The sequence below is a fragment of the Chenopodium quinoa genome, unplaced genomic scaffold, assembly GCF_001683475.1.
Source record: "Chenopodium quinoa cultivar QQ74 unplaced genomic scaffold, ASM168347v1, whole genome shotgun sequence".
Classification (NCBI taxonomy): Eukaryota; Viridiplantae; Streptophyta; class Magnoliopsida; order Caryophyllales; family Amaranthaceae; genus Chenopodium; species Chenopodium quinoa.
The window spans coordinates 12,139-20,116 of record NW_018743118.1 but is presented as its reverse complement, the minus strand read 5'-3'; the positions used below and the strand labels follow the sequence as shown (position 1 = coordinate 20,116).

The window sequence follows — 7,978 nt, the reverse complement described above, 5'->3', positions numbered from 1 at the left end:
CACTCACTAATAGCTCCCCCAAGCCAAGCTTGGGACTAGTAACCAATGGGGCAAATATGGCTTGTAATGTGGCTAATAAACAACAAAAGGACACAAGCAACAACATGGGAAGCAAGAAGGAAACAAATGTGTCTAAATCATCTGAAGGCCACCTAAAAGAACAAATGCTTTCGTCCTCCACAATGTGCATAATAGTGAATCATACAAACATTACTCATAGTTGCAAACCAATACTCAAATTCATTGACATACCAGGAACTAACACTCATTCCTAACCAAATGAACTAGTCAAGCACTATATTCACAGGTAGTTGGACAAAATTGACGCATGTAAAGGTTCAAGGCAATCAAACATCAAATCATGATCAACTAATCCACAACATTTATCATCAATAACCAAGAATCAAAACAATTTTGAAAAATTTTAATTAAGGGGCACAGGGAAGCATGATTCATAATTCATTGGAACGTTTTTTTTGGATTTTTTTTATTTTTCAATTTTTTTGTATTTTTCATATAGGAAAGCAATAAAACTACACTAGAAAACAATTAAATCTATGCTAAGAAAGCGTTAAAAACTAAACTAATCACACCAAAGAAAAATAAAAAGAAAAGGGAAAGAAAGAGTACCTATATATATAAGAAATCCCCCAAGCTAAATTAGACAATGTCTTCATTGGCTTAAAGGGAAGCTAGTAATCTAAGTGACTACCCCTCATCATCGAACTCGTATCCACCACCGTCCCAAACATTGCAATGCATCACCTTGGTACAATTTTGGACAAAAAATAAACAAATTGTTAGTAAGAGAAGAGGCAAAAACGAGTCATGTTCACTATTTTGCTCATAACGTTTTTTATAAAAATTATAATTAAGTGATTCCAATTTTTATTAGAAAGTAGACTGGAAGATCTTTCCAATGATAGGTCACACGTAAAATTTAGTTTATAAATGCAAAAGTTATGGCCTGTCGAAGTTGAGCAGTTTTGCTATCGCGCTCTCGCGCACTCGCGCTCGATCGGGCGAGAGTGGCCCGATCGGGCCCGACTCTAAGGTCCGAACTGGCGTCTTCTTCTTACTTACTGCTCCAAATTCTTTTCTATACTTGATTTCCTTCGTTTTTCCACAAGATTGAGCATTTATCACTCGATCGGGTGGAACTTTCACTACGGGCTCAAACTCTACAACTTGTTTCTCAATCTCCACTAGTTCATCTTCAAACCCGAGTCCAACACAATTTAAAGCTCTTTCTATAGCATCCACTTCATCTTTCCATGTACTAGTTTTTCCAGCACAAGATGCAACACAAGATACCTCCTCCATGGGATTTCTAACGGGAGCTTGGGGCTTATTAGAAAAATTATGTACATCAACCACACCAATACTAAAATACTTTTCCTCTAACATTGGGCTTTTAGGGACATTATTTAGATTAAAAGTAATATTATCATCCCCTACACGTAAGTTTACCACTTTTGACATCTATTATTGCTCCTGCAGTATGAAGGAATGGTCTACCCAAAATAATCGGAATTTGCAAATCTTCCTTCATATCAAGAACAACAAAATCAACAGGTATATAAAGTTTACCTACTCTAATAGGAACATCCTCTAAAACACCTATAGGGTATTTAACAGAACGATCAGCCATTTGCAGAGTAATATTGGTAGATTTTAATTTACCCATATTTAATTTAGAGCTCACAGATAATGGCATAACACTTACACTAGCACCCAAATCACATAATGCTTTTTCAATCATCAGATTACCAATATGACATAGAATAGAAAAACTACCCGGATCTTTTAGTTTAGGTGGAGATTTATTCTGTAATATAGCACTACATTCTGCAGTAAAAGCAATAGTCTCTATCTCACTAATAGATCTTTTTCTAGTCAAAATTTCTTTCATAAATTTAGAATATGCAGGAACTTGAGTAATTAAATCTGTGAAAGGAATTGTTACCTGCAAATTTTTCACAACCTCCAGAAACTTACCAAATTGCTTATCCAACTTACTCTTTAAATGTCTATTAGGGAATGGAAGTTTGATAGCAAGACCTTGCACATCTCCACTCTTATCCTGGGGTTTACCCTGCAAAGGATTATCAGAAAAGGTAGTTTTACCATGTAGCCCTGCAGGGCTAGTAACAACATTGTTTGGTTTAACAGAATCAAGATTAGCAATTTTTGTTGTAGCAGATTCATCATTTTTGGGCATAGGAGGCCCATCATAGTGTGAACCACTCCTTAGAGTAATTGCATTTGCGCATTCTGTTGTTTGTATTGGCTGTGATGGTAGGGCTCCCTGCTGGCGAGTTTGCAGAGTAAAGGAAAGTTGCGCAATCTGAGTATCTATTATTTTATTGTGTGCTATTAATGAGTCAATTTGCGCACCTCTACTCTGCATCTACTTCTGCATATTGGCTAACATCGTTTTGATTTCTGATAGGCCAGAATCAAATGGAGGTGTAACAACCTGTTGTGGTCTCTGATGTGGAGGTTGATAGTACCTCTGTTGTGGTTGTTGTACCTGTGGTGGAGGGTTAAGCACATTCGTACTATTGTACGACATATTTTGGTTATTTTTCAACCCTGTATTGTAGGTGTTAGAGTATGGACTAATTTGCTTATAGGTTTGAAAAAAATTAATCTTCTCAATTGAACTCCTACAGTCATGTGCCCAATGACCTATAAGACCACAATTTTCACAAAATATTGTAGAGTTAGTACCAATAGCAGAAACATTAGCAACGGAAGATGAATTAGAATTATTAAAACTGTCTAGTTTCTGGCTAATAGAAGTCAATTGTGTCTGCAAAAAGGATATAGAATCGACTTGGTGTTTTCCCTTGTTTGCAAACCCTCTGGATTTCCATATTGGGATTTATGAATAGCCATATCTTCAACAACCTGTCCTGCATCTTCCACATTAAGATTCATGAATCTCCCACTAGCTGCAGAATCTAGAATTGACCTAGATGAATTTCCAAGTCCATTGTAAAAGGCTTGGATCAACTGCCATTGTGCCAGATTATGGTGGGGGCATTCTCTCTGTAGATCCTTGAACCTCTCCCAAGCCTCATATAGAGTTTCATCGGCCTCTTGGGAAAAGTTCTGAATAGCATTCCTTAGTACAGCTGTTCTCTCTACAGGGTAATATTTATTATAAAAATTCAAGGCAAGAGTTTCCCAGTCAGTATTACCAAGTGCAGTTCTATTCAAACCATTAAACCATAATTTAGCTTTTCCACATAAAGAAAAGGGAAAAAGAATCTCCTTAATTTGGTCTTGCGTGACCCCGGCTTGTCTAATGGTGTTGCAATACTGGCAGAAATCTGCAACGTGAAGATTAGGATCTTCACCCTTAGCTCCACTGAATTGCTTCCTCTCTATCATAGTGATAAATTGGGGTTTGATCTCAAATTGAACTCCATCTAGAGCCGGAGTGGGAGTAAGGTGCGGGAAATCTGTGAGCTTCGGCTGCGAGTAGTTGCTAAGCTTGCGAACAGGAGGAGGTGGTGGTGGTGTAGTCATATCTGATTCTTCATCTGTACTAAACAAATAAATATGAAAAACTGTCCCAAAGAACTTACGTTCTATGAGACGAAAAAAATAAATAAAAATAATAATCTAGACTAAAAAAATTAATCAGAAATAAAAATAAAACCGTCTCCCCGGCAACGGCGCCAAATTTTGACAGGCTGAAGTCGTATCACCTAATCAAAAGTAATTCCTAAACCACTAAATAAAATAGACAGGGAAGTAGGGTCGAATCCACTGGGAAACGAGTCATTTTATTCCTAATTAATTAATATAATCTAGATTATAGAGTAACAAATTATTATTATCGAAGGGAAATTAAACTACTAAGAGTAAAAGTGGAAAAGAATTAAAGTAGGAGGAGAAACAATGAATAAAAGACCTAGGGCATAGGGTCACCAATAAATAATATTCTAGGGTAAAACATAATAATCAAACATCAATGCATCAATTAATCAGATCATTACGGGCTTTTGCTACGTATTACAATCACAGAATTAATCTACCGGTATTAAATCTCATCTCTCGAATCTCGACTTAACCATTTTTAAATTAACCTGCCTATTGAAACTAGACCTAAATATCAATTCTCATCTCTCGAATCTCGAATCAATATTTTCAAACTCATGCATAAAAGATCAGGCCTAATCTAGTCACAGGGCATTAAATCAATCAATAGGAAATTAATCTAGCATTGATAATTAACAACAATAAATTACCCCTTCATATTATTTATAGATCCCCACAAACCTTAGCAAGAAAACTACTCACACATAATTAAAATTAAGCTAAACAAAGCAATTAAATTAAGCATAATAAAAACAATAATATGAAATACAAAATTAAGAAAATAACAATAAGCATATTAATTTTAATAATAACAAAACAAGAAAGCAAGTAAATTGAAATCTCAAGCTAAACTAAAACGAAGTCTAATAAAGGAACAAAATTGACGAAGCGAATAAAATTACTAAACTAAAATCCTCAGCATGCAAATTAAAAGGCTAACTAAAGCAAGTTACGGAAAAAAAAACTATAATTAAAACTAAGACTAAAATTAAAGTAACAAAAAAGCTAAAACTTAAAACTACTCATCCGTAACTAACTCCATCCTTTTAAAGGAAAAGGAGTTTGTTTCCCAGTCAAACTCTAATTCCTCCAAGGGTAATCATTAACGTTGCGTGAAATTGGAGCAAAGGCCCCTAGAAGTCAGAAACCCACATCAGCGAATTAACTAGAGTAAAGCCCAAGGAATTTGCAGGCCCAGTAGTCTTCACGCCCAGCAACCTCTTTCTTACTTGCTTGGATTTGCCAGCTCAGGCCCCTTCGCTTTTGGCCCAATTTCCTTCCTTAATTGGTCTGTGATAGTAACTTGTGAAATCTCGGACCTTCTCATGTATCGAGCTCTTAATCACCAAACTAAATTTAATTAGCTCGATCTTAGGCTTAAAATATGCGGTCATAAAATTTGATCAAACTCCAATGTCTTTGTAATGGCTCAATAAGCTCGGGAATTGACATAATTCTGCAAATTCCTACAAAATAATACCAACTCTACAAAAACACTAGAAAACATATATTAATAATAAAAATAGCTTCGCAGAGCTCAAAAAAGCACAAATATGACCGTGGGACGGGGAATAAAATATATATAAAATAAACTCATCAATAGAAACTGAATTTATCGGCATGAAATAAAAAGAATTGAAATAAGAAGCTAGGAAAAAGAACACATACTCATGAAATTACTGCTTTCATTGCTAAAACCATAGAAAACTTCAGAATCTCTAGCTTTTCCTCCAACGTCCTACATTTCATAAAACAACAAAATAAAAAATCTGATCCAAGCAACACTTAAAAATCACAAAATTGAATTCAAATAATACAAAAATAATCAAAAGACAATCAAAAGCCCTAACCGGAATAGAAGAGATCGAAACTCGGACAGAAGCATCATCATCCTAGGCAAAAGACAAAAAACACAAACTAAAATTAAAATGATATTAAGAATGAACTCTATTGGCGAATTGATATTTGGTGAGTGATAAAAAATAGCTGAAATTCCACAATACAAATCTTAATTTAGTTGCATTTTAATAGCTCAAACTTATAATTTCATAACTTGAGAAACATCTTACCGCAGAATTTGTGTCAATGGTGGAGTAGAGTAGGCTCAGAGTAAAAATTCAATGGTGGAGATATAGAGAGTGGGAGAAGAGAGATAGAGAATGCTTTTTTTTTTTTCAATCAAAAGCAGACTGGAAGAGCGTGAAAGAAGAAGGGAAATGAATGGAATGGAGGAAATTAGGGAAAAAGTATAATTCGGTGACTCAACAAATTAAATGAAATTGCACCCAAATGCAAAATTAGTAACATCATATTAATTTGTTATCTAAGCTTACGTCTTTCGCGTGCTTCACTGGAAAGAATCTGAGCAAGCATTATCTGCCTTCATTCTTTAGCTTTGCTTCATTTCATAATGCCAAACAAACCAAGAAATTTAGCACAAATTAGAAAAACACATCAAACAAACATTAACTCTCAAATTAATCATACATTTTTCCCCTTCTTGAGCCTTCTATTGTTCAGGGTTCTGCTGACTTCCCTAATTGAATGAGGGATACAGTCAGTAAAATACTATACAGGGTGCAACAACAAATAAATCACACAAAAGCTTGAAAAATCTAGAGAACAAATCAACACAATTGATCGAGTTAATACCGAACCACCTCCGCCACGTTGTGCCATCAGCTCCTGCATTCTTCTTTGTCTGATGGCATCCAATTCAGGATCCGCCTATAAATACAAAACCCTCAGCATCCAAACAAATACCACAAACATGTATATTCCGTCATTATAACCCTAGAATTTCATGAAAAATTCCCAATTTACACTCTTAATCCCAAAATTTCAAATTAAAAACACACCCTAAAATTAAAAACCTTAATAATAAATTAACATGAAACACTTAAATTGAACCAGATTCCAGCTAAATTAGCAAACATACACATATATTTACACCAACAGTGAGTAAAAATTAAAATCAAAAATAAACAAAAACAAAAACAAGAGGTAATCTAACATGTTTTGGCCAAGAATTGCAGAGTAAAACCCTTAATATAGAAAAGAAAGAGGAAGAGGAGAGAGAATTTGGACATACCATTGTTAATGGAGGTAAGGTTTGTAGCTAGCAGCAAAACCGAGATTCAGGCAATGTTGGAAGTTTGAAAAAAGCGTTAATGAAATGCAAGTTTTAGAGCCTCGTCTAGTGCGATGCAGGACAGTAGGAAGGTTTTAAATATGCTATTGCAGATTATATATTAATTTAATTTCATTTTAATAGCTCAAACTTATAATTTCATAACTTGATAAACATCTTACCGCAGAATTTGCGTCAATGGTGGAGTAGAGAAGGCTCAGAGTGCAACTTCAATGGTGGAGAGATAGAGAGTGGGGGAGAGAGATAGAGAATGCTTTTTTTTTAATCAAAAGCAGAATGGAAGAGCGTGAAAGAAGAAGGATATGAATGGAATGGAGGAAATTAAGGAAAAAGTATAATTTGATGACTCAACAAATTAAATGAAATTGCACCCAAATGCAAAATTGTCAAACTCTAGCAATTTAGCAAGTTATGAATAGTGAATTTCATTGACTTTAGACTCATAACACTATTCCTTTCATGTTAGAGAAGTTCCCACTTTTTAAAGGGTTAGGGATAGAGGTCATGTCTCAGTTTTTTCAATCATCAACTCTGATCAAGAAATTCTTGATACTCTCTCTCTTTTCTAAACTAGCTTTTCTCAAACAAAATTCTGTATTTATTGTTATTGTTTGATCACGCCTTTTTGTGCATGTTTAAACGGAATTTGTGCTTGTAATCACGCTTAATAAGATATTTAATAATCTTGTTTAGGGTTAATATGATTATAATTCAAGTGATCGCCAATAATAATTTTGTTTGTGCATTAATATTCAACCAACATAGATTAAACAAGTTTAGCGTAAACCTATTGATTGCATGTTAGTCAGAAAGCACACATGAATACTAGAAGAATAAAGTAGAGGCTTATTATTAGGGCAGGTTCTTTCTCTTTTAGATTGGATTTGTACCTTCATCCCAGAACTTCCAGTCATGGTTCCAGACCTATTGGAGTTGACGATCTCCTGCATCGTCAAAGGGAGTAACCTTCACCCTGTGAATGGTTTTACAAGTTCCTAAAACTTATTGGCGACTCTTTTACTCTAGCTTCCTTCCCTTTGAACGCCACCATGCTTAAGTGTATGATCACAGTGGGGTTCAACTTTTGGGTAATGCTTGAAATATTCCCTACAAGTACTTACTTCGATACCTTGTACCTCTTTCTAATAACAAAATATATATGTTAGTAATTTCAAGGAAAATAATAAACATTTACATAATTTAAATACGGATTTG

General features: G+C 34.7%; 1 long non-coding RNA gene across 3 annotated transcripts; it reads right to left on the bottom strand.

Moving 5' to 3' along the window:
- Nucleotides 1-4,388: 4,388 nt before the first annotated feature.
- Nucleotides 4,389-7,171, bottom strand: LOC110731957. Of its 3 annotated transcripts, XR_002513382.1 has the most exons (7): nt 6,925-7,171; nt 6,704-6,730; nt 6,265-6,339; nt 6,100-6,148; nt 5,946-6,010; nt 5,463-5,504; nt 4,389-5,350 (listed from the first exon to the last, which is right to left on the bottom strand). It is a non-coding gene; the product is annotated as an uncharacterized LOC110731957 (long non-coding RNA). The 3 variants fall into 3 exon arrangements; XR_002513383.1 differs by lacking the exon at nt 6,704-6,730 and having other exon boundaries at nt 6,925-7,169; XR_002513381.1 differs by having other exon boundaries at nt 6,704-7,168.
- Between the last annotated feature and the right edge of the window lie 807 nt (nt 7,172-7,978).